General features: G+C 48.7%; 7 non-coding genes across 7 annotated transcripts; 5 read left to right on the plus strand and 2 right to left on the minus strand.

The window, feature by feature from the left end:
- The first annotated feature begins 6,699 nt into the window (after positions 1–6,699).
- Positions 6,700–6,782, plus strand: trnal-cag (transfer RNA leucine (anticodon CAG)). The gene has a single exon. It is a non-coding gene; the product is annotated as a tRNA-Leu (tRNA).
- A 4,041-nt stretch (positions 6,783–10,823) lies between these two features.
- On the plus strand, positions 10,824–10,906 carry trnal-cag (transfer RNA leucine (anticodon CAG)). Its single transcript has one exon. It is a non-coding gene; the product is annotated as a tRNA-Leu (tRNA).
- A 4,041-nt stretch (positions 10,907–14,947) lies between these two features.
- trnal-cag (transfer RNA leucine (anticodon CAG)) lies at positions 14,948–15,030 on the plus strand. Its single transcript has one exon. It is a non-coding gene; the product is annotated as a tRNA-Leu (tRNA).
- A 4,043-nt stretch (positions 15,031–19,073) lies between these two features.
- On the plus strand, positions 19,074–19,156 carry trnal-cag (transfer RNA leucine (anticodon CAG)). Its single transcript has one exon. It is a non-coding gene; the product is annotated as a tRNA-Leu (tRNA).
- Positions 19,157–21,909: 2,753 nt separating this feature from the next.
- trnak-cuu (transfer RNA lysine (anticodon CUU)) lies at positions 21,910–21,982 on the minus strand. The gene has a single exon. It is a non-coding gene; the product is annotated as a tRNA-Lys (tRNA).
- A 1,170-nt stretch (positions 21,983–23,152) lies between these two features.
- trnal-cag (transfer RNA leucine (anticodon CAG)) lies at positions 23,153–23,235 on the plus strand. Its single transcript has one exon. It is a non-coding gene; the product is annotated as a tRNA-Leu (tRNA).
- A 2,798-nt stretch (positions 23,236–26,033) lies between these two features.
- Positions 26,034–26,106, minus strand: trnak-cuu (transfer RNA lysine (anticodon CUU)). The gene has a single exon. It is a non-coding gene; the product is annotated as a tRNA-Lys (tRNA).
- Positions 26,107–26,294: the final 188 nt, after the last annotated feature.

The raw sequence follows: 26,294 nt of genomic DNA on the forward strand, positions 1-26,294 counted from the left end.
GGAGAAAAACAACGGCTGTGCGTCTCTGTCGGCTTGATTCAGTTTAATGCAAGTATTCATTCTCCTCCTGGAAAATACAGCTTGCGAAAGATGAAATACAATTCTTGGCTTTTCTGGGTGAGTGCAGAAGAAATCCTGCCGGCTGGCAGAAGAATTCCAGCCTTTTTTACTCTTTAACCAGAAACTTGCGAATGATACAAAGCAAGCGGGGTGCGTTTCTGTGCAGCTGTTAACTGAACAGCTGCTGCTTCAAGCCCACCCAGGGCTCATTCCGATTTCAACATCATGCCCCCTGAAGGTAGACTGGATTTCTTTGCGAAGCATTCACCTTTTGGACGTTTCAGGAAAGGTGCGTGTCGATGCCAGACTTGAAAAGCTTTCCATACAAAGAAACAACATAGTGCTTTTGATTGATGGGAAACGGCAAGAGCGGTTTGAGCAGCTCCGGCCTCTCAACCGCTTTACAATGTGATCGGCACCTCGGTAGCCAGTTTAGAAGGCTGAAAAGGATGCTGGAAGCACAGCGACGTTCTAAAACCAGCGCTTGAAAAGCATCTGCATACATAAAATGTCCATTTCCCCAAAGCTGAATCTGCATCTTCAGAAGATTGTCAGCTATACGTTTTCGTTCTTTGTTTCCTTTTTTTACGACAAGCTTTCGAGAAATGAACTGTCTATTGTGATGAAGGCTGCATTAGAAATTGTGCATCTAGCTTAGTTCAATGAAATCGGGAGGTGCACCTGTCTCAAGCGGATGGCTCTTTGCAGGCACACTACGGAAACCTGCGGGCGCAAGTTGGGAGAAGTGACTCTTGCAGAGTGTTGAGCTTCGAGAAGAGGGCTCCGCTCAGGAAGATATTTCCACATGTTGAAGAGTCGCTTTTCGCCCTTTCTTTCCCACATTTTTCCAGTGCGGTTATTGATCGCGTTCAAAATGTTTTCCCAACGTACGTGTTACCTGCAAAATCACAGTGAAACTGTTATGGCGAAAAGATTCCTAATAGTTATTGTATTAGAATAGCTCTCCAATTTCTTAGCCTTCGTACACGCAATGTTTAAGGAAACGCTAGAGTAAATGAAACTGTAAATAGACAGGAGCTCTTCTTAGTTTTCATACAAGTTATGATGGCTGCAGCTCCTATCTGCGTCCGGGTGACCGGAGCCAAGGGATTATCTGCGGAACCTCTGATTTATCTCTCGGGCAAGGAGCTAGATACGCCCTTTTCATCTCGGTTTGATCGCACCTGTGCATTAAAACGCAGTGCTCGGTACCATCGAGGTGTAAGAGGTTCAAGGATGAGCGGGAAACTTTGTTAATAAGGAGACGGGCACCGCCCAACGTGGGGCTCGAACCCACGACCCTGAGATTAAGAGTCTCATGCTCTACCGACTGAGCTAGCCAGGCGCCGGTGGAGCTGGTGGTTAACTTGTCCCTGTTGACGGCAATTTGACAAGGTATACTTCCTGGCTTTTCATCATGTGCTGACCGGATTCGAGAGTAGCACACCCTGTTCTTTGTTGATTACTGTACCTCCAGCAGCGCAAATGTCAGTAATCATTGAAATGTACGACCTACAATCTCCTCAGCATGCCCGCGTGGACTCCTCAGTGATCATCCTTCTACGTTCTGCTGTAGTTTTCATGCAAGTGAAAACCGTGCTCCAAATAACAGCGGCACAGTTGTATCCTGCGGTAAGCATTCTTCTAATTCCATCGTTTTGCTCCAGGTAAAAGGTAGCGCATCATAGTGTTGATATTCCAAGGTTTCAGAGTCCGTATTGGATGGCTTGGATGCAGACATCGCTCAGAGCTCCCAGTATGATTTTCCCGAGTTCAGTTTTGCAGTGTTTTAGTGCTTTACTACTTCCAGTGGGCCTTTGAATGCTCTGCTAAGTAGAGACGTGACATAATTACTAATGCGACCGAGTGTGCTGGCTGTTCCTGGTTCGTAATGATTAACGCGAGAAATCAATATAAACATAACTGCTTCGATTTCGAGGTTCAGTTGAAGCTTTCAAAGAAACTATCAAAGACCTCAGAACAACCGAAGACACATTTGGTCATCTCCGTATTGGTGAAGATTAAAGAGTCCCGCAAGTGTCAAGCTTGCACAAACACACACGAGAGAGAAACTCAGGACAGAATTTAAAGAAAGGGAGATGCAGACTATTTGAAGGCACTTTGCTAACCCAATGGCATGCTTAGGAATCGTGCATAGGACACATGTAGCAGAGGATGGTTTCGATCCATCGACCTCTGGGTTATGGGCCCAGCACGCTTCCGCTGCGCCACTCTGCTGACGGCCTCTCTGCGTGTGGCGCACAACTGCTCTTTTTATTTCCTACATAAGTGATGAAAGTTGAAAGTTTCAACGACAAACGCAGACGTCACTTTGAGCGCTTGGTGTTGTAGCACAAATCATCACATGCTGCTCTACACTGGATTATAAAAGCCGACACATTTTCCAAACATTTTAATGCTGGAGTCACACTGTAGTATTAATAACAGTGCGATACTCGAGGAGCGTAGTGGGATCGCGGTGGCTCATCAGACCGCCCCGGGACAGGGGGTCCGCGTCAGGATGGCCGAGCGGTCTAAGGCGCTGCGTTCAGGTCGCAGTCTCCCCTGGAGGCGTGGGTTCGAATCCCACTCCTGACAAAAAGCTTGCTCAGTGCCGTCTCCAGTCGGGTGCAAATGGGTGCAAATGGGTGAAGCAGCCTGACGCAGGGAACGTGCGCCGATAGGCGTAGGTGTATCCCCTGCCTCTTCCGATTTAGCTCGTGCTCCATAGGATAGAAGCGGATGCTCTGGCTTTTTGACTCGAATATAACCTGATCACAACAGAAGGCCGTGCAGCCCAGTGCTGGTTTAAGAATGCCTCGTGTCTTCAGGCCCCTATTCCTTCAGGTTTCCCCTTTGGAACAGTCGTCCGAAAAAGACGGGAAAGGAAAAGCATGTAAGCTCCCACACACTGCGTTAGCATTAGCGGTTGGAATCTGATGGGAGAAAAGCAACCTGGCTCGCCGTCAAGCAATCCATCCCTGGTCTCCCACGTGACAGGCGGGGATACGCACCACTATACTAACGAGGAGCGCTTGCTTGGCGCTTGAAGACACTTCCTCTTGCGGCTACTACTGTTTCCGGTTTCGTCTTTTCTTTTCATTCCTCCCAGAGGAGCGCATGAAAACGTTTCCATCTGCGCCATCCTCACCCCTCCAATGCTATGGTCCCTGCTCCTCCTGGTGCACTGCAAACACTCATTCAGCCGGTTCTTTCAGTTTGAATAATTAGGTCTTCAAAGGCTGGAAGTAGGGCGCAAGACATGCCAATGCCAAAAGCGTGGCTGTGTGCTTCCAGCTGTGAAATGTCACTGGTGGATGTTGAAGACATTACTTCCAAGGCAGCAGGTCCAAGCGATTTAGCGTTTGTACAAGAAGCAGGAAGAGAGAAACAGCACTCCGCCTTTTTCTGGGCAGGCCGAAGCGACAGGAGAAGGGCGCCGTAGTCGGCAGGATTCGAGCCGACGCGGGGAGACCCCAATGGCTTTCTAGCCCATCGCCTTAACCGCTCGGCCACGACTACAGGGAGCGCCGCCGCCGCCGGCTTGCGATCATTTAACACGGAGGGCGAGGCGGCGGAGGTAACCTTTTTCAATGTCGCTCTCCGTTTCCCCAGAAAAAAAGCCAAATGACATGCTAGCACTCGGACACCCTTCAGAAGACTGAAGGGTGGCTTAAAGCTGGAAGGATTAGGTCTCCCCGTTCCGACGCGACAATCGAACTTCCTTAGGCAGAGAGAAAGCAACATCGAGGAGCGTCAACAAGACTTTAGAAGCTGCGCCACACGCCACTTTCAGTCGCAGACACAGCAGTTTTAAAGGCAGGAATCGCCTTTGCGAACGCCATGAGAAACAGAACGCAAGCTCAGGTCCTGCGGTTTAACAAACAGCCACGGCTTTCATGCGACTGGACATTTCTTTTCTGGAGCGAATTCACTTTCAACTTCAAGAAATTCACACAACTTGCGAAATACGAAATACAAATCTGGCTCATCGCTGCACAAGAAATACCGCCGGCTGGCAAGAAAATGACAACGGTGTTTTTCCTTAACGAAAAACTTCCCATGGAGAAAAACAACGGCTGTGCGTCTCTGTCGGCTTGATTCAGTTTAATGCAAGTATTCATTCTCCTCCTGGAAAATACAGCTTGCGAAAGATGAAATACAATTCTTGGCTTTTCTGGGTGAGTGCAGAAGAAATCCTGCCGGCTGGCAGAAGAATTCCAGCCTTTTTTACTCTTTAACCAGAAACTTGCGAATGATACAAAGCAAGCGGGGTGCGTTTCTGTGCAGCTGTTAACTGAACAGCTGCTGCTTCAAGCCCACCCAGGGCTCATTCCGATTTCAACATCATGCCCCCTGAAGGTAGACTGGATTTCTTTGCGAAGCATTCACCTTTTGGACGTTTCAGGAAAGGTGCGTGTCGATGCCAGACTTGAAAAGCTTTCCATACAAAGAAACAACATAGTGCTTTTGATTGATGGGAAACGGCAAGAGCGGTTTGAGCAGCTCCGGCCTCTCAACCGCTTTACAATGTGATCGGCACCTCGGTAGCCAGTTTAGAAGGCTGAAAAGGATGCTGGAAGCACAGCGACGTTCTAAAACCAGCGCTTGAAAAGCATCTGCATACATAAAATGTCCATTTCCCCAAAGCTGAATCTGCATCTTCAGAAGATTGTCAGCTATACGTTTTCGTTCTTTGTTTCCTTTTTTTACGACAAGCTTTCGAGAAATGAACTGTCTATTGTGATGAAGGCTGCATTAGAAATTGTGCATCTAGCTTAGTTCAATGAAATCGGGAGGTGCACCTGTCTCAAGCGGATGGCTCTTTGCAGGCACACTACGGAAACCTGCGGGCGCAAGTTGGGAGAAGTGACTCTTGCAGAGTGTTGAGCTTCGAGAAGAGGGCTCCGCTCAGGAAGATATTTCCACATGTTGAAGAGTCGCTTTTCGCCCTTTCTTTCCCACATTTTTCCAGTGCGGTTATTGATCGCGTTCAAAATGTTTTCCCAACGTACGTGTTACCTGCAAAATCACAGTGAAACTGTTATGGCGAAAAGATTCCTAATAGTTATTGTATTAGAATAGCTCTCCAATTTCTTAGCCTTCGTACACGCAATGTTTAAGGAAACGCTAGAGTAAATGAAACTGTAAATAGACAGGAGCTCTTCTTAGTTTTCATACAAGTTATGATGGCTGCAGCTCCTATCTGCGTCCGGGTGACCGGAGCCAAGGGATTATCTGCGGAACCTCTGATTTATCTCTCGGGCAAGGAGCTAGATACGCCCTTTTCATCTCGGTTTGATCGCACCTGTGCATTAAAACGCAGTGCTCGGTACCATCGAGGTGTAAGAGGTTCAAGGATGAGCGGGAAACTTTGTTAATAAGGAGACGGGCACCGCCCAACGTGGGGCTCGAACCCACGACCCTGAGATTAAGAGTCTCATGCTCTACCGACTGAGCTAGCCAGGCGCCGGTGGAGCTGGTGGTTAACTTGTCCCTGTTGACGGCAATTTGACAAGGTATACTTCCTGGCTTTTCATCATGTGCTGACCGGATTCGAGAGTAGCACACCCTGTTCTTTGTTGATTACTGTACCTCCAGCAGCGCAAATGTCAGTAATCATTGAAATGTACGACCTACAATCTCCTCAGCATGCCCGCGTGGACTCCTCAGTGATCATCCTTCTACGTTCTGCTGTAGTTTTCATGCAAGTGAAAACCGTGCTCCAAATAACAGCGGCACAGTTGTATCCTGCGGTAAGCATTCTTCTAATTCCATCGTTTTGCTCCAGGTAAAAGGTAGCGCATCATAGTGTTGATATTCCAAGGTTTCAGAGTCCGTATTGGATGGCTTGGATGCAGACATCGCTCAGAGCTCCCAGTATGATTTTCCCGAGTTCAGTTTTGCAGTGTTTTAGTGCTTTACTACTTCCAGTGGGCCTTTGAATGCTCTGCTAAGTAGAGACGTGACATAATTACTAATGCGACCGAGTGTGCTGGCTGTTCCTGGTTCGTAATGATTAACGCGAGAAATCAATATAAACATAACTGCTTCGATTTCGAGGTTCAGTTGAAGCTTTCAAAGAAACTATCAAAGACCTCAGAACAACCGAAGACACATTTGGTCATCTCCGTATTGGTGAAGATTAAAGAGTCCCGCAAGTGTCAAGCTTGCACAAACACACACGAGAGAGAAACTCAGGACAGAATTTAAAGAAAGGGAGATGCAGACTATTTGAAGGCACTTTGCTAACCCAATGGCATGCTTAGGAATCGTGCATAGGACACATGTAGCAGAGGATGGTTTCGATCCATCGACCTCTGGGTTATGGGCCCAGCACGCTTCCGCTGCGCCACTCTGCTGACGGCCTCTCTGCGTGTGGCGCACAACTGCTCTTTTTATTTCCTACATAAGTGATGAAAGTTGAAAGTTTCAACGACAAACGCAGACGTCACTTTGAGCGCTTGGTGTTGTAGCACAAATCATCACATGCTGCTCTACACTGGATTATAAAAGCCGACACATTTTCCAAACATTTTAATGCTGGAGTCACACTGTAGTATTAATAACAGTGCGATACTCGAGGAGCGTAGTGGGATCGCGGTGGCTCATCAGACCGCCCCGGGACAGGGGGTCCGCGTCAGGATGGCCGAGCGGTCTAAGGCGCTGCGTTCAGGTCGCAGTCTCCCCTGGAGGCGTGGGTTCGAATCCCACTCCTGACAAAAAGCTTGCTCAGTGCCGTCTCCAGTCGGGTGCAAATGGGTGCAAATGGGTGAAGCAGCCTGACGCAGGGAACGTGCGCCGATAGGCGTAGGTGTATCCCCTGCCTCTTCCGATTTAGCTCGTGCTCCATAGGATAGAAGCGGATGCTCTGGCTTTTTGACTCGAATATAACCTGATCACAACAGAAGGCCGTGCAGCCCAGTGCTGGTTTAAGAATGCCTCGTGTCTTCAGGCCCCTATTCCTTCAGGTTTCCCCTTTGGAACAGTCGTCCGAAAAAGACGGGAAAGGAAAAGCATGTAAGCTCCCACACACTGCGTTAGCATTAGCGGTTGGAATCTGATGGGAGAAAAGCAACCTGGCTCGCCGTCAAGCAATCCATCCCTGGTCTCCCACGTGACAGGCGGGGATACGCACCACTATACTAACGAGGAGCGCTTGCTTGGCGCTTGAAGACACTTCCTCTTGCGGCTACTACTGTTTCCGGTTTCGTCTTTTCTTTTCATTCCTCCCAGAGGAGCGCATGAAAACGTTTCCATCTGCGCCATCCTCACCCCTCCAATGCTATGGTCCCTGCTCCTCCTGGTGCACTGCAAACACTCATTCAGCCGGTTCTTTCAGTTTGAATAATTAGGTCTTCAAAGGCTGGAAGTAGGGCGCAAGACATGCCAATGCCAAAAGCGTGGCTGTGTGCTTCCAGCTGTGAAATGTCACTGGTGGATGTTGAAGACATTACTTCCAAGGCAGCAGGTCCAAGCGATTTAGCGTTTGTACAAGAAGCAGGAAGAGAGAAACAGCACTCCGCCTTTTTCTGGGCAGGCCGAAGCGACAGGAGAAGGGCGCCGTAGTCGGCAGGATTCGAGCCGACGCGGGGAGACCCCAATGGCTTTCTAGCCCATCGCCTTAACCGCTCGGCCACGACTACAGGGAGCGCCGCCGCCGCCGGCTTGCGATCATTTAACACGGAGGGCGAGGCGGCGGAGGTAACCTTTTTCAATGTCGCTCTCCGTTTCCCCAGAAAAAAAGCCAAATGACATGCTAGCACTCGGACACCCTTCAGAAGACTGAAGGGTGGCTTAAAGCTGGAAGGATTAGGTCTCCCCGTTCCGACGCGACAATCGAACTTCCTTAGGCAGAGAGAAAGCAACATCGAGGAGCGTCAACAAGACTTTAGAAGCTGCGCCACACGCCACTTTCAGTCGCAGACACAGCAGTTTTAAAGGCAGGAATCGCCTTTGCGAACGCCATGAGAAACAGAACGCAAGCTCAGGTCCTGCGGTTTAACAAACAGCCACGGCTTTCATGCGACTGGACATTTCTTTTCTGGAGCGAATTCACTTTCAACTTCAAGAAATTCACACAACTTGCGAAATACGAAATACAAATCTGGCTCATCGCTGCACAAGAAATACCGCCGGCTGGCAAGAAAATGACAACGGTGTTTTTCCTTAACGAAAAACTTCCCATGGAGAAAAACAACGGCTGTGCGTCTCTGTCGGCTTGATTCAGTTTAATGCAAGTATTCATTCTCCTCCTGGAAAATACAGCTTGCGAAAGATGAAATACAATTCTTGGCTTTTCTGGGTGAGTGCAGAAGAAATCCTGCCGGCTGGCAGAAGAATTCCAGCCTTTTTTACTCTTTAACCAGAAACTTGCGAATGATACAAAGCAAGCGGGGTGCGTTTCTGTGCAGCTGTTAACTGAACAGCTGCTGCTTCAAGCCCACCCAGGGCTCATTCCGATTTCAACATCATGCCCCCTGAAGGTAGACTGGATTTCTTTGCGAAGCATTCACCTTTTGGACGTTTCAGGAAAGGTGCGTGTCGATGCCAGACTTGAAAAGCTTTCCATACAAAGAAACAACATAGTGCTTTTGATTGATGGGAAACGGCAAGAGCGGTTTGAGCAGCTCCGGCCTCTCAACCGCTTTACAATGTGATCGGCACCTCGGTAGCCAGTTTAGAAGGCTGAAAAGGATGCTGGAAGCACAGCGACGTTCTAAAACCAGCGCTTGAAAAGCATCTGCATACATAAAATGTCCATTTCCCCAAAGCTGAATCTGCATCTTCAGAAGATTGTCAGCTATACGTTTTCGTTCTTTGTTTCCTTTTTTTACGACAAGCTTTCGAGAAATGAACTGTCTATTGTGATGAAGGCTGCATTAGAAATTGTGCATCTAGCTTAGTTCAATGAAATCGGGAGGTGCACCTGTCTCAAGCGGATGGCTCTTTGCAGGCACACTACGGAAACCTGCGGGCGCAAGTTGGGAGAAGTGACTCTTGCAGAGTGTTGAGCTTCGAGAAGAGGGCTCCGCTCAGGAAGATATTTCCACATGTTGAAGAGTCGCTTTTCGCCCTTTCTTTCCCACATTTTTCCAGTGCGGTTATTGATCGCGTTCAAAATGTTTTCCCAACGTACGTGTTACCTGCAAAATCACAGTGAAACTGTTATGGCGAAAAGATTCCTAATAGTTATTGTATTAGAATAGCTCTCCAATTTCTTAGCCTTCGTACACGCAATGTTTAAGGAAACGCTAGAGTAAATGAAACTGTAAATAGACAGGAGCTCTTCTTAGTTTTCATACAAGTTATGATGGCTGCAGCTCCTATCTGCGTCCGGGTGACCGGAGCCAAGGGATTATCTGCGGAACCTCTGATTTATCTCTCGGGCAAGGAGCTAGATACGCCCTTTTCATCTCGGTTTGATCGCACCTGTGCATTAAAACGCAGTGCTCGGTACCATCGAGGTGTAAGAGGTTCAAGGATGAGCGGGAAACTTTGTTAATAAGGAGACGGGCACCGCCCAACGTGGGGCTCGAACCCACGACCCTGAGATTAAGAGTCTCATGCTCTACCGACTGAGCTAGCCAGGCGCCGGTGGAGCTGGTGGTTAACTTGTCCCTGTTGACGGCAATTTGACAAGGTATACTTCCTGGCTTTTCATCATGTGCTGACCGGATTCGAGAGTAGCACACCCTGTTCTTTGTTGATTACTGTACCTCCAGCAGCGCAAATGTCAGTAATCATTGAAATGTACGACCTACAATCTCCTCAGCATGCCCGCGTGGACTCCTCAGTGATCATCCTTCTACGTTCTGCTGTAGTTTTCATGCAAGTGAAAACCGTGCTCCAAATAACAGCGGCACAGTTGTATCCTGCGGTAAGCATTCTTCTAATTCCATCGTTTTGCTCCAGGTAAAAGGTAGCGCATCATAGTGTTGATATTCCAAGGTTTCAGAGTCCGTATTGGATGGCTTGGATGCAGACATCGCTCAGAGCTCCCAGTATGATTTTCCCGAGTTCAGTTTTGCAGTGTTTTAGTGCTTTACTACTTCCAGTGGGCCTTTGAATGCTCTGCTAAGTAGAGACGTGACATAATTACTAATGCGACCGAGTGTGCTGGCTGTTCCTGGTTCGTAATGATTAACGCGAGAAATCAATATAAACATAACTGCTTCGATTTCGAGGTTCAGTTGAAGCTTTCAAAGAAACTATCAAAGACCTCAGAACAACCGAAGACACATTTGGTCATCTCCGTATTGGTGAAGATTAAAGAGTCCCGCAAGTGTCAAGCTTGCACAAACACACACGAGAGAGAAACTCAGGACAGAATTTAAAGAAAGGGAGATGCAGACTATTTGAAGGCACTTTGCTAACCCAATGGCATGCTTAGGAATCGTGCATAGGACACATGTAGCAGAGGATGGTTTCGATCCATCGACCTCTGGGTTATGGGCCCAGCACGCTTCCGCTGCGCCACTCTGCTGACGGCCTCTCTGCGTGTGGCGCACAACTGCTCTTTTTATTTCCTACATAAGTGATGAAAGTTGAAAGTTTCAACGACAAACGCAGACGTCACTTTGAGCGCTTGGTGTTGTAGCACAAATCATCACATGCTGCTCTACACTGGATTATAAAAGCCGACACATTTTCCAAACATTTTAATGCTGGAGTCACACTGTAGTATTAATAACAGTGCGATACTCGAGGAGCGTAGTGGGATCGCGGTGGCTCATCAGACCGCCCCGGGACAGGGGGTCCGCGTCAGGATGGCCGAGCGGTCTAAGGCGCTGCGTTCAGGTCGCAGTCTCCCCTGGAGGCGTGGGTTCGAATCCCACTCCTGACAAAAAGCTTGCTCAGTGCCGTCTCCAGTCGGGTGCAAATGGGTGCAAATGGGTGAAGCAGCCTGACGCAGGGAACGTGCGCCGATAGGCGTAGGTGTATCCCCTGCCTCTTCCGATTTAGCTCGTGCTCCATAGGATAGAAGCGGATGCTCTGGCTTTTTGACTCGAATATAACCTGATCACAACAGAAGGCCGTGCAGCCCAGTGCTGGTTTAAGAATGCCTCGTGTCTTCAGGCCCCTATTCCTTCAGGTTTCCCCTTTGGAACAGTCGTCCGAAAAAGACGGGAAAGGAAAAGCATGTAAGCTCCCACACACTGCGTTAGCATTAGCGGTTGGAATCTGATGGGAGAAAAGCAACCTGGCTCGCCGTCAAGCAATCCATCCCTGGTCTCCCACGTGACAGGCGGGGATACGCACCACTATACTAACGAGGAGCGCTTGCTTGGCGCTTGAAGACACTTCCTCTTGCGGCTACTACTGTTTCCGGTTTCGTCTTTTCTTTTCATTCCTCCCAGAGGAGCGCATGAAAACGTTTCCATCTGCGCCATCCTCACCCCTCCAATGCTATGGTCCCTGCTCCTCCTGGTGCACTGCAAACACTCATTCAGCCGGTTCTTTCAGTTTGAATAATTAGGTCTTCAAAGGCTGGAAGTAGGGCGCAAGACATGCCAATGCCAAAAGCGTGGCTGTGTGCTTCCAGCTGTGAAATGTCACTGGTGGATGTTGAAGACATTACTTCCAAGGCAGCAGGTCCAAGCGATTTAGCGTTTGTACAAGAAGCAGGAAGAGAGAAACAGCACTCCGCCTTTTTCTGGGCAGGCCGAAGCGACAGGAGAAGGGCGCCGTAGTCGGCAGGATTCGAGCCGACGCGGGGAGACCCCAATGGCTTTCTAGCCCATCGCCTTAACCGCTCGGCCACGACTACAGGGAGCGCCGCCGCCGCCGGCTTGCGATCATTTAACACGGAGGGCGAGGCGGCGGAGGTAACCTTTTTCAATGTCGCTCTCCGTTTCCCCAGAAAAAAAGCCAAATGACATGCTAGCACTCGGACACCCTTCAGAAGACTGAAGGGTGGCTTAAAGCTGGAAGGATTAGGTCTCCCCGTTCCGACGCGACAATCGAACTTCCTTAGGCAGAGAGAAAGCAACATCGAGGAGCGTCAACAAGACTTTAGAAGCTGCGCCACACGCCACTTTCAGTCGCAGACACAGCAGTTTTAAAGGCAGGAATCGCCTTTGCGAACGCCATGAGAAACAGAACGCAAGCTCAGGTCCTGCGGTTTAACAAACAGCCACGGCTTTCATGCGACTGGACATTTCTTTTCTGGAGCGAATTCACTTTCAACTTCAAGAAATTCACACAACTTGCGAAATACGAAATACAAATCTGGCTCATCGCTGCACAAGAAATACCGCCGGCTGGCAAGAAAATGACAACGGTGTTTTTCCTTAACGAAAAACTTCCCATGGAGAAAAACAACGGCTGTGCGTCTCTGTCGGCTTGATTCAGTTTAATGCAAGTATTCATTCTCCTCCTGGAAAATACAGCTTGCGAAAGATGAAATACAATTCTTGGCTTTTCTGGGTGAGTGCAGAAGAAATCCTGCCGGCTGGCAGAAGAATTCCAGCCTTTTTTACTCTTTAACCAGAAACTTGCGAATGATACAAAGCAAGCGGGGTGCGTTTCTGTGCAGCTGTTAACTGAACAGCTGCTGCTTCAAGCCCACCCAGGGCTCATTCCGATTTCAACATCATGCCCCCTGAAGGTAGACTGGATTTCTTTGCGAAGCATTCACCTTTTGGACGTTTCAGGAAAGGTGCGTGTCGATGCCAGACTTGAAAAGCTTTCCATACAAAGAAACAACATAGTGCTTTTGATTGATGGGAAACGGCAAGAGCGGTTTGAGCAGCTCCGGCCTCTCAACCGCTTTACAATGTGATCGGCACCTCGGTAGCCAGTTTAGAAGGCTGAAAAGGATGCTGGAAGCACAGCGACGTTCTAAAACCAGCGCTTGAAAAGCATCTGCATACATAAAATGTCCATTTCCCCAAAGCTGAATCTGCATCTTCAGAAGATTGTCAGCTATACGTTTTCGTTCTTTGTTTCCTTTTTTTACGACAAGCTTTCGAGAAATGAACTGTCTATTGTGATGAAGGCTGCATTAGAAATTGTGCATCTAGCTTAGTTCAATGAAATCGGGAGGTGCACCTGTCTCAAGCGGATGGCTCTTTGCAGGCACACTACGGAAACCTGCGGGCGCAAGTTGGGAGAAGTGACTCTTGCAGAGTGTTGAGCTTCGAGAAGAGGGCTCCGCTCAGGAAGATATTTCCACATGTTGAAGAGTCGCTTTTCGCCCTTTCTTTCCCACATTTTTCCAGTGCGGTTATTGATCGCGTTCAAAATGTTTTCCCAACGTACGTGTTACCTGCAAAATCACAGTGAAACTGTTATGGCGAAAAGATTCCTAATAGTTATTGTATTAGAATAGCTCTCCAATTTCTTAGCCTTCGTACACGCAATGTTTAAGGAAACGCTAGAGTAAATGAAACTGTAAATAGACAGGAGCTCTTCTTAGTTTTCATACAAGTTATGATGGCTGCAGCTCCTATCTGCGTCCGGGTGACCGGAGCCAAGGGATTATCTGCGGAACCTCTGATTTATCTCTCGGGCAAGGAGCTAGATACGCCCTTTTCATCTCGGTTTGATCGCACCTGTGCATTAAAACGCAGTGCTCGGTACCATCGAGGTGTAAGAGGTTCAAGGATGAGCGGGAAACTTTGTTAATAAGGAGACGGGCACCGCCCAACGTGGGGCTCGAACCCACGACCCTGAGATTAAGAGTCTCATGCTCTACCGACTGAGCTAGCCAGGCGCCGGTGGAGCTGGTGGTTAACTTGTCCCTGTTGACGGCAATTTGACAAGGTATACTTCCTGGCTTTTCATCATGTGCTGACCGGATTCGAGAGTAGCACACCCTGTTCTTTGTTGATTACTGTACCTCCAGCAGCGCAAATGTCAGTAATCATTGAAATGTACGACCTACAATCTCCTCAGCATGCCCGCGTGGACTCCTCAGTGATCATCCTTCTACGTTCTGCTGTAGTTTTCATGCAAGTGAAAACCGTGCTCCAAATAACAGCGGCACAGTTGTATCCTGCGGTAAGCATTCTTCTAATTCCATCGTTTTGCTCCAGGTAAAAGGTAGCGCATCATAGTGTTGATATTCCAAGGTTTCAGAGTCCGTATTGGATGGCTTGGATGCAGACATCGCTCAGAGCTCCCAGTATGATTTTCCCGAGTTCAGTTTTGCAGTGTTTTAGTGCTTTACTACTTCCAGTGGGCCTTTGAATGCTCTGCTAAGTAGAGACGTGACATAATTACTAATGCGACCGAGTGTGCTGGCTGTTCCTGGTTCGTAATGATTAACGCGAGAAATCAATATAAACATAACTGCTTCGATTTCGAGGTTCAGTTGAAGCTTTCAAAGAAACTATCAAAGACCTCAGAACAACCGAAGACACATTTGGTCATCTCCGTATTGGTGAAGATTAAAGAGTCCCGCAAGTGTCAAGCTTGCACAAACACACACGAGAGAGAAACTCAGGACAGAATTTAAAGAAAGGGAGATGCAGACTATTTGAAGGCACTTTGCTAACCCAATGGCATGCTTAGGAATCGTGCATAGGACACATGTAGCAGAGGATGGTTTCGATCCATCGACCTCTGGGTTATGGGCCCAGCACGCTTCCGCTGCGCCACTCTGCTGACGGCCTCTCTGCGTGTGGCGCACAACTGCTCTTTTTATTTCCTACATAAGTGATGAAAGTTGAAAGTTTCAACGACAAACGCAGACGTCACTTTGAGCGCTTGGTGTTGTAGCACAAATCATCACATGCTGCTCTACACTGGATTATAAAAGCCGACACATTTTCCAAACATTTTAATGCTGGAGTCACACTGTAGTATTAATAACAGTGCGATACTCGAGGAGCGTAGTGGGATCGCGGTGGCTCATCAGACCGCCCCGGGACAGGGGGTCCGCGTCAGGATGGCCGAGCGGTCTAAGGCGCTGCGTTCAGGTCGCAGTCTCCCCTGGAGGCGTGGGTTCGAATCCCACTCCTGACAAAAAGCTTGCTCAGTGCCGTCTCCAGTCGGGTGCAAATGGGTGCAAATGGGTGAAGCAGCCTGACGCAGGGAACGTGCGCCGATAGGCGTAGGTGTATCCCCTGCCTCTTCCGATTTAGCTCGTGCTCCATAGGATAGAAGCGGATGCTCTGGCTTTTTGACTCGAATATAACCTGATCACAACAGAAGGCCGTGCAGCCCAGTGCTGGTTTAAGAATGCCTCGTGTCTTCAGGCCCCTATTCCTTCAGGTTTCCCCTTTGGAACAGTCGTCCGAAAAAGACGGGAAAGGAAAAGCATGTAAGCTCCCACACACTGCGTTAGCATTAGCGGTTGGAATCTGATGGGAGAAAAGCAACCTGGCTCGCCGTCAAGCAATCCATCCCTGGTCTCCCACGTGACAGGCGGGGATACGCACCACTATACTAACGAGGAGCGCTTGCTTGGCGCTTGAAGACACTTCCTCTTGCGGCTACTACTGTTTCCGGTTTCGTCTTTTCTTTTCATTCCTCCCAGAGGAGCGCATGAAAACGTTTCCATCTGCGCCATCCTCACCCCTCCAATGCTATGGTCCCTGCTCCTCCTGGTGCACTGCAAACACTCATTCAGCCGGTTCTTTCAGTTTGAATAATTAGGTCTTCAAAGGCTGGAAGTAGGGCGCAAGACATGCCAATGCCAAAAGCGTGGCTGTGTGCTTCCAGCTGTGAAATGTCACTGGTGGATGTTGAAGACATTACTTCCAAGGCAGCAGGTCCAAGCGATTTAGCGTTTGTACAAGAAGCAGGAAGAGAGAAACAGCACTCCGCCTTTTTCTGGGCAGGCCGAAGCGACAGGAGAAGGGCGCCGTAGTCGGCAGGATTCGAGCCGACGCGGGGAGACCCCAATGGCTTTCTAGCCCATCGCCTTAACCGCTCGGCCACGACTACAGGGAGCGCCGCCGCCGCCGGCTTGCGATCATTTAACACGGAGGGCGAGGCGGCGGAGGTAACCTTTTTCAATGTCGCTCTCCGTTTCCCCAGAAAAAAAGCCAAATGACATGCTAGCACTCGGACACCCTTCAGAAGACTGAAGGGTGGCTTAAAGCTGGAAGGATTAGGTCTCCCCGTTCCGACGCGACAATCGAACTTCCTTAGGCAGAGAGAAAGCAACATCGAGGAGCGTCAACAAGACTTTAGAAGCTGCGCCACACGCCACTTTCAGTCGCAGACACAGCAGTTTTAAAGGCAGGAATCGCCTTTGCGAACGCCATGAGAAACAGAACGCAAGCTCAGGTCCTGCGGTTTAACAAACAGCCACGGCTTTCATGCGACTGGACATTTCTTTTCTGGAGCGAATTCACTTTCAACTTCAAGAAATTCACACAACTTGCGAAATACGAAATACAAATCTGGCTCATCGCTGCACAAGAAATACCGCCGGCTGGCAAGAAAATGACAACGGTGTTTTTCCTTAACGAAAAACTTCCCATGGAGAAAAACAACGGCTGTGCGTCTCTGTCGGCTTGATTCAGTTTAATGCAAGTATTCATTCTCCTCCTGGAAAATACAGCTTGCGAAAGATGAAATACAATTCTTGGCTTTTCTGGGTGAGTGCAGAAGAAATCCTGCCGGCTGGCAGAAGAATTCCAGCCTTTTTTACTCTTTAACCAGAAACTTGCGAATGATACAAAGCAAGCGGGGTGCGTTTCTGTGCAGCTGTTAACTGAACAGCTGCTGCTTCAAGCCCACCCAGGGCTCATTCCGATTTCAACATCATGCCCCCTGAAGGTAGACTGGATTTCTTTGCGAAGCATTCACCTTTTGGACGTTTCAGGAAAGGTGCGTGTCGATGCCAGACTTGAAAAGCTTTCCATACAAAGAAACAACATAGTGCTTTTGATTGATGGGAAACGGCAAGAGCGGTTTGAGCAGCTCCGGCCTCTCAACCGCTTTACAATGTGATCGGCACCTCGGTAGCCAGTTTAGAAGGCTGAAAAGGATGCTGGAAGCACAGCGACGTTCTAAAACCAGCGCTTGAAAAGCATCTGCATACATAAAATGTCCATTTCCCCAAAGCTGAATCTGCATCTTCAGAAGATTGTCAGCTATACGTTTTCGTTCTTTGTTTCCTTTTTTTACGACAAGCTTTCGAGAAATGAACTGTCTATTGTGATGAAGGCTGCATTAGAAATTGTGCATCTAGCTTAGTTCAATGAAATCGGGAGGTGCACCTGTCTCAAGCGGATGGCTCTTTGCAGGCACACTACGGAAACCTGCGGGCGCAAGTTGGGAGAAGTGACTCTTGCAGAGTGTTGAGCTTCGAGAAGAGGGCTCCGCTCAGGAAGATATTTCCACATGTTGAAGAGTCGCTTTTCGCCCTTTCTTTCCCACATTTTTCCAGTGCGGTTATTGATCGCGTTCAAAATGTTTTCCCAACGTACGTGTTACCTGCAAAATCACAGTGAAACTGTTATGGCGAAAAGATTCCTAATAGTTATTGTATTAGAATAGCTCTCCAATTTCTTAGCCTTCGTACACGCAATGTTTAAGGAAACGCTAGAGTAAATGAAACTGTAAATAGACAGGAGCTCTTCTTAGTTTTCATACAAGTTATGATGGCTGCAGCTCCTATCTGCGTCCGGGTGACCGGAGCCAAGGGATTATCTGCGGAACCTCTGATTTATCTCTCGGGCAAGGAGCTAGATACGCCCTTTTCATCTCGGTTTGATCACACCTGTGCATTAAAACGCAGTGCTCGGTACCATCGAGGTGTAAGAGGTTCAAGGATGAGCGGGAAACTTTGTTAATAAGGAGACGGGCACCGCCCAACGTGGGGCTCAAACCCACGACCCTGAGATCAAGAGTCTCATGCTCTACCGACTGAGCTAGCCGGGCGCCGGTGGAGCTGGTGGTTAACTTGTCCCTGTTGACGGCAATTTGACAAGGTATACTTCCTGGCTTTTCATCATGTGCTGACCGGATTCGAGAGTAGCACACCCTGTTCTTTGTTGATTACTGTACCTCCAGCAGCGCAAATGTCAGTAATCATTGAAATGTACGACCTACAATCTCCTCAGCATGCCCGCGTGGACTCCTCAGTGATCATCCTTCTACGTTCTGCTGTAGTTTTCATGCAAGTGAAAACCGTGCTCCAAATAACAGCGGCACATTTGTATCCTGCGGTAAGCATTCTTCTAATTCCATCGTTTTGCTCCAGGTAAAAGGTAGCGCATCATAGTGTTGATATTCCAAGGTTTCAGAGTCCGTATTGGATGGCTTGGATGCAGACATCGCTCAGAGCTCCCAGTATGATTTTCCCGAGTTCAGTTTTGCAGTGTTTTAGTGCTTTACTACTTCCAGTGGGCCTTTGAATGCTCTGCTAAGTAGAGACGTGACATAATTACTAATGCGACCGAGTGTGCTGGCTGTTCCTGGTTCGTAATGATTAACGCGAGAAATCAATATAAACATAACTGCTTCGATTTCGAGGTTCAGTTGAAGCTTTCAAAGAAACTATCAAAGACCTCAGAACAACCGAAGACACATTTGGTCATCTCCGTATTGGTGAAGATTAAAGAGTCCCGCAAGTGTCAAGCTTGCACAAACACACACGAGAGAGAAACTCAGGACAGAATTTAAAGAAAGGGAGATGCAGACTATTTGAAGGCACTTTGCTAACCCAATGGCATGCTTAGGAATCGTGCATAGGACACATGTAGCAGAGGATGGTTTCGATCCATCGACCTCTGGGTTATGGGCCCAGCACGCTTCCGCTGCGCCACTCTGCTGACGGCCTCTCTGCGTGTGGCGCACAACTGCTCTTTTTATTTCCTACATAAGTGATGAAAGAGTTGAAAGTTTCAACGACAAACGCAGACGTCACTTTGAGCGCTTGGTGTTGTAGCACAAATCATCACATGCTGCTCTACACTGGATTATAAAAGCCGACACATTTTCCAAACATTTTAATGCTGGAGTCACACTGTAGTATTAATAACAGTGCGATACTCGAGGAGCGTAGTGGGATCGCGGTGGCTCATCAGACCGCCCCGGGACAGGGGGCCCGCGTCAGGATGGCCGAGCGGTCTAAGGCGCTGCGTTCAGGTCGCAGTCTCCCCTGGAGGCGTGGGTTCGAATCCCACTCCTGACAAAAAGCTTGCTCAGTGCCGTCTCCAGTCGGGTGCAAATGGGTGAAGCAGCCTGACGCAGGGAACGTGCGCCGATAGGCGTAGGTGTATCCCCTGCCTCTTCCGATTTAGCTCGTGCTCCATAGGATGGAAGCGGATGCTCTGGCTTTTTGACTCGAATATAACCTGATCACAACAGAAGGCCGTGCAGCCCAGTGCTGGTTCAGGTTACCCCTTTGGAATTGTCGTCCGAAAAAGACGGGAAAGGAAAAGCATGTAAGCTCCCACACACTGCGTTAGCATTAGCGGTTGGAATCTGATGGGAGAAAAGCAACCTGGCTCGCCGTCAAGCAATCCATCCCTGGTCTCCCACGTGACAGGCGGGGATACGCACCACTATACTAACGAGGAGCGCTTGCTTGGCGCTTGAAGACACTTCCTCTTGCGGCTACTACTGTTTCCGGTTTCGTCTTTTCTTTTCATTCCTCCCAGAGGAGCGCATGAAAACGTTTCCATCTGCGCCATCCTCACCCCTCCAATGCTATGGTCCCTGCTCCTCCTGGTGCACTGCAAACACTCATTCAGCCGGTTCTTTCAGTTTGAATAATTAGGTCTTCAAAGGCTGGAAGTAGGGCGCAAGACATGCCAATGCCAAAAGCGTGGCTGTGTGCTTCCAGCTGTGAAATGTCACTGGTGGATGTTGAAGACATTACTTCCAAGGCAGCAGGTCCAAGCGATTTAGCGTTTGTACAAGAAGCAGGAAGAGAGAAACGGCACTCCGCCTTTTTCTGGGCAGGCCGAAGCGACAGGAGAAGGGCGCCGTAGTCGGCAGGATTCGAGCCGACGCGGGGAGACCCCAATGGCTTTCTAGCCCATCGCCTTAACCGCTCGGCCACGACTACAGGGAGCGCCGCCGCCGCCGGCTTGCGATCATTTAACACGGAGGGCGAGGCGGCGGAGGTAACCTTTTTCAATGTCGCTCTCCGTTTCCACAGAAAAAAAGCCAAATGACATGCTAGCACTCGGACACCCTTCAGAAGACTGAAGGGTGGCTTAAAGCTGGAAGGATTAGGTCTCCCCGTTCCGACGCGACAATCGAACTTCCTTAGGCAGAGAGAAAGCAACATCGAGGAGCGTCAACAAGACTTTAGAAGCTGCGCCACACGCCACTTTCAGTCGCAGACACAGCAGTTTTAAAGGCAGGAATCGCCTTTGCGAACGCCATGAGAAACAGAACGCAAGCTCAGGTCCTGCGGTTTAACAAACAGCCACGGCTTTCATGCGACTGGACATTTCTTTTCTGGAGCGAATTCACTTTCAACTTCAAGAAATTCACACAACTTGCGAAATACGAAATACAAATCTGGCTCATCGCTGCACAAGAAATACCGCCGGCTGGCAAGAAAATGACAACGGTGTTTTTCCTTAACGAAAAACTTCCCATGGAGAAAAACAACGGCTGTGCGTCTCTGTCGGCTTGATTCAGTTTAATGCAAGTATTCATTCTCCTCCTGGAAAATACAGCTTGCGAAAGATGAAATACAATTCTTGGCTTTTCTGGGTGAGTGCAGAAGAAATCCTGCCGGCTGGCAGAAGAATTCCAGCCTTTTTTACTCTTTAACCAGAAACTTGCGAATGATACAAAGCAAGCGGGGTGCGTTTCTGTGCAGCTGTTAACTGAACAGCTGCTGCTTCAAGCCCACCCAGGGCTCATTCCGATTTCAACATCATGCCCCCTGAAGGTAGACTGGATTTCTTTGCGAAGCATTCACCTTTTGGACGTTTCAGGAAAGGTGCGTGTCGATGCCAGACTTGAAAAGCTTTCCATACAAAGAAACAACATAGTGCTTTTGATTGATGGGAAACGGCAAGAGCGGTTTGAGCAGCTCCGGCCTCTCAACCGCTTTACAATGTGATCGGCACCTCGGTAGCCAGTTTAGAAGGCTGAAAAGGATGCTGGAAGCACAGCGACGTTCTAAAACCAGCGCTTGAAAAGCATCTGCATACATAAAATGTCCATTTCCCCAAAGCTGAATCTGCATCTTCAGAAGATTGTCAGCTATACGTTTTCGTTCTTTGTTTCCTTTTTTTACGACAAGCTTTCGAGAAATGAACTGTCTATTGTGATGAAGGCTGCATTAGAAATTGTGCATCTAGCTTAGTTCAATGAAATCGGGAGGTGCACCTGTCTCAAGCGGATGGCTCTTTGCAGGCACACTACGGAAACCTGCGGGCGCAAGTTGGGAGAAGTGACTCTTGCAGAGTGTTGAGCTTCGAGAAGAGGGCTCCGCTCAGGAAGATATTTCCACATGTTGAAGAGTCGCTTTTCGCCCTTTCTTTCCCACATTTTTCCAGTGCGGTTATTGATCGCGTTCAAAATGTTTTCCCAACGTACGTGTTACCTGCAAAATCACAGTGAAACTGTTATGGCGAAAAGATTCCTAATAGTTATTGTATTAGAATAGCTCTCCAATTTCTTAGCCTTCGTACACGCAATGTTTAAGGAAACGCTAGAGTAAATGAAACTGTAAATAGACAGGAGCTCTTCTTAGTTTTCATACAAGTTATGATGGCTGCAGCTCCTATCTGCGTCCGGGTGACCGGAGCCAAGGGATTATCTGCGGAACCTCTGATTTATCTCTCGGGCAAGGAGCTAGATACGCCCTTTTCATCTCGGTTTGATCACACCTGTGCATTAAAACGCAGTGCTCGGTACCATCGAGGTGTAAGAGGTTCAAGGATGAGCGGGAAACTTTGTTAATAAGGAGACGGGCACCGCCCAACGTGGGGCTCGAACCCACGACCCTGAGATTAAGAGTCTCATGCTCTACCGACTGAGCTAGCCGGGCGCCGGTGGAGCTGGTGGTTAACTTGTCCCTGTTGACGGCAATTTGACAAGGTATACTTCCTGGCTTTTCATCATGTGCTGACCGGATTCGAGAGTAGCACACCCTGTTCTTTGTTGATTACTGTACCTCCAGCAGCGCAAATGTCAGTAATCATTGAAATGTACGACCTACAATCTCCTCAGCATGCCCGCGTGGACTCCTCAGTGATCATCCTTCTACGTTCTGCTGTAGTTTTCATGCAAGTGAAAACCGTGCTCCAAATAACAGCGGCACAGTTGTATCCTGCGGTAAGCATTCTTCTAATTCCATCGTTTTGCTCCAGGTAAAAGGTAGCGCATCATAGTGTTGATATTCCAAGGTTTCAGAGTCCGTATTGGATGGCTTGGATGCAGACATCGCTCAGAGCTCCCAGTATGATTTTCCCGAGTTCAGTTTTGCAGTGTTTTAGTGCTTTACTACTTCCAGTGGGCCTTTGAATGCTCTGCTAAGTAGAGACGTGACATAATTACTAATGCGACCGAGTGTGCTGGCTGTTCCTGGTTCGTAATGATTAACGCGAGAAATCAATATAAACATAACTGCTTCGATTTCGAGGTTCAGTTGAAGCTTTCAAAGAAACTATCAAAGACCTCAGAACAACCGAAGACACATTTGGTCATCTCCGTATTGGTGAAGATTAAAGAGTCCCGCAAGTGTCAAGCTTGCACAAACACACACGAGAGAGAAACTCAGGACAGAATTTAAAGAAAGGGAGATGCAGACTATTTGAAGGCACTTTGCTAACCCAATGGCATGCTTAGGAATCGTGCATAGGACACATGTAGCAGAGGATGGTTTCGATCCATCGACCTCTGGGTTATGGGCCCAGCACGCTTCCGCTGCGCCACTCTGCTGACGGCCTCTCTGCGTGTGGCGCACAACTGCTCTTTTTATTTCCTACATAAGTGATGAAAGTTGAAAGTTTCAACGACAAACGCAGACGTCACTTTGAGCGCTTGGTGTTGTAGCACAAATCATCACATGCTGCTCTACACTGGATTATAAAAGCCGACACATTTTCCAAACATTTTAATGCTGGAGTCACACTGTAGTATTAATAACAGTGCGATACTCGAGGAGCGTAGTGGGATCGCGGTGGCTCATCAGACCGCCCCGGGACAGGGGGCCCGCGTCAGGATGGCCGAGCGGTCTAAGGCGCTGCGTTCAGGTCGCAGTCTCCCCTGGAGGCGTGGGTTCGAATCCCACTCCTGACAAAAAGCTTGCTCAGTGCCGTCTCCAGTCGGGTGCAAATGGGTGCAAATGGGTGAAGCAGCCTGACGCAGGGAACGTGCGCCGATAGGCGTAGGTGTATCCCCTGCCTCTTCCGATTTAGCTCGTGCTCCATAGGATAGAAGCGGATGCTCTGGCTTTTTGACTCGAATATAACCTGATCACAACAGAAGGCCGTGCAGCCCAGTGCTGGTTTAAGAATGCCTCGTGTCTTCAGGCCCCTATTCCTTCAGGTTTCCCCTTTGGAACAGTCGTCCGAAAAAGACGGGAAAGGAAAAGCATGTAAGCTCCCACACACTGCGTTAGCATTAGCGGTTGGAATCTGATGGGAGAAAAGCAACCTGGCTCGCCGTCAAGCAATCCATCCCTGGTCTCCCACGTGACAGGCGGGGATACGCACCACTATACTAACGAGGAGCGCTTGCTTGGCGCTTGAAGACACTTCCTCTTGCGGCTACTACTGTTTCCGGTTTCGTCTTTTCTTTTCATTCCTCCCAGAGGAGCGCATGAAAACGTTTCCATCTGCGCCATCCTCACCCCTCCAATGCTATGGTCCCTGCTCCTCCTGGTGCACTGCAAACACTCATTCAGCCGGTTCTTTCAGTTTGAATAATTAGGTCTTCAAAGGCTGGAAGTAGGGCGCAAGACATGCCAATGCCAAAAGCGTGGCTGTGTGCTTCCAGCTGTGAAATGTCACTGGTGGATGTTGAAGACATTACTTCCAAGGCAGCAGGTCCAAGCGATTTAGCGTTTGTACAAGAAGCAGGAAGAGAGAAACAGCACTCCGCCTTTTTCTGGGCAGGCCGAAGCGACAGGAGAAGGGCGCCGTAGTCGGCAGGATTCGAGCCGACGCGGGGAGACCCCAATGGCTTTCTAGCCCATCGCCTTAACCGCTCGGCCACGACTACAGGGAGCGCCGCCGCCGCCGGCTTGCGATCATTTAACACGGAGGGCGAGGCGGCGGAGGTAACCTTTTTCAATGTCGCTCTCCGTTTCCCCAGAAAAAAAGCCAAATGACATGCTAGCACTCGGACACCCTTCAGAAGACTGAAGGGTGGCTTAAAGCTGGAAGGATTAGGTCTCCCCGTTCCGACGCGACAATCGAACTTCCTTAGGCAGAGAGAAAGCAACATCGAGGAGCGTCAACAAGACTTTAGAAGCTGCGCCACACGCCACTTTCAGTCGCAGACACAGCAGTTTTAAAGGCAGGAATCGCCTTTGCGAACGCCATGAGAAACAGAACGCAAGCTCAGGTCCTGCGGTTTAACAAACAGCCACGGCTTTCATGCGACTGGACATTTCTTTTCTGGAGCGAATTCACTTTCAACTTCAAGAAATTCACACAACTTGCGAAATACGAAATACAAATCTGGCTCATCGCTGCACAAGAAATACCGCCGGCTGGCAAGAAAATGACAACGGTGTTTTTCCTTAACGAAAAACTTCCCATGGAGAAAAACAACGGCTGTGCGTCTCTGTCGGCTTGATTCAGTTTAATGCAAGTATTCATTCTCCTCCTGGAAAATACAGCTTGCGAAAGATGAAATACAATTCTTGGCTTTTCTGGGTGAGTGCAGAAGAAATCCTGCCGGCTGGCAGAAGAATTCCAGCCTTTTTTACTCTTTAACCAGAAACTTGCGAATGATACAAAGCAAGCGGGGTGCGTTTCTGTGCAGCTGTTAACTGAACAGCTGCTGCTTCAAGCCCACCCAGGGCTCATTCCGATTTCAACATCATGCCCCCTGAAGGTAGACTGGATTTCTTTGCGAAGCATTCACCTTTTGGACGTTTCAGGAAAGGTGCGTGTCGATGCCAGACTTGAAAAGCTTTCCATACAAAGAAACAACATAGTGCTTTTGATTGATGGGAAACGGCAAGAGCGGTTTGAGCAGCTCCGGCCTCTCAACCGCTTTACAATGTGATCGGCACCTCGGTAGCCAGTTTAGAAGGCTGAAAAGGATGCTGGAAGCACAGCGACGTTCTAAAACCAGCGCTTGAAAAGCATCTGCATACATAAAATGTCCATTTCCCCAAAGCTGAATCTGCATCTTCAGAAGATTGTCAGCTATACGTTTTCGTTCTTTGTTTCCTTTTTTTACGACAAGCTTTCGAGAAATGAACTGTCTATTGTGATGAAGGCTGCATTAGAAATTGTGCATCTAGCTTAGTTCAATGAAATCGGGAGGTGCACCTGTCTCAAGCGGATGGCTCTTTGCAGGCACACTACGGAAACCTGCGGGCGCAAGTTGGGAGAAGTGACTCTTGCAGAGTGTTGAGCTTCGAGAAGAGGGCTCCGCTCAGGAAGATATTTCCACATGTTGAAGAGTCGCTTTTCGCCCTTTCTTTCCCACATTTTTCCAGTGCGGTTATTGATCGCGTTCAAAATGTTTTCCCAACGTACGTGTTACCTGCAAAATCACAGTGAAACTGTTATGGCGAAAAGATTCCTAATAGTTATTGTATTAGAATAGCTCTCCAATTTCTTAGCCTTCGTACACGCAATGTTTAAGGAAACGCTAGAGTAAATGAAACTGTAAATAGACAGGAGCTCTTCTTAGTTTTCATACAAGTTATGATGGCTGCAGCTCCTATCTGCGTCCGGGTGACCGGAGCCAAGGGATTATCTGCGGAACCTCTGATTTATCTCTCGGGCAAGGAGCTAGATACGCCCTTTTCATCTCGGTTTGATCACACCTGTGCATTAAAACGCAGTGCTCGGTACCATCGAGGTGTAAGAGGTTCAAGGATGAGCGGGAAACTTTGTTAATAAGGAGACGGGCACCGCCCAACGTGGGGCTCGAACCCACGACCCTGAGATTAAGAGTCTCATGCTCTACCGACTGAGCTAGCCGGGCGCCGGTGGAGCTGGTGGTTAACTTGTCCCTGTTGACGGCAATTTGACAAGGTATACTTCCTGGCTTTTCATCATGTGCTGACCGGATTCGAGAGTAGCACACCCTGTTCTTTGTTGATTACTGTACCTCCAGCAGCGCAAATGTCAGTAATCATTGAAATGTACGACCTACAATCTCCTCAGCATGCC

The sequence above is a fragment of the Lepisosteus oculatus genome, unplaced genomic scaffold, assembly GCF_040954835.1.
Source record: "Lepisosteus oculatus isolate fLepOcu1 unplaced genomic scaffold, fLepOcu1.hap2 HAP2_SCAFFOLD_39, whole genome shotgun sequence".
NCBI classification, from domain to species: Eukaryota; Metazoa; Chordata; class Actinopteri; order Semionotiformes; family Lepisosteidae; genus Lepisosteus; species Lepisosteus oculatus.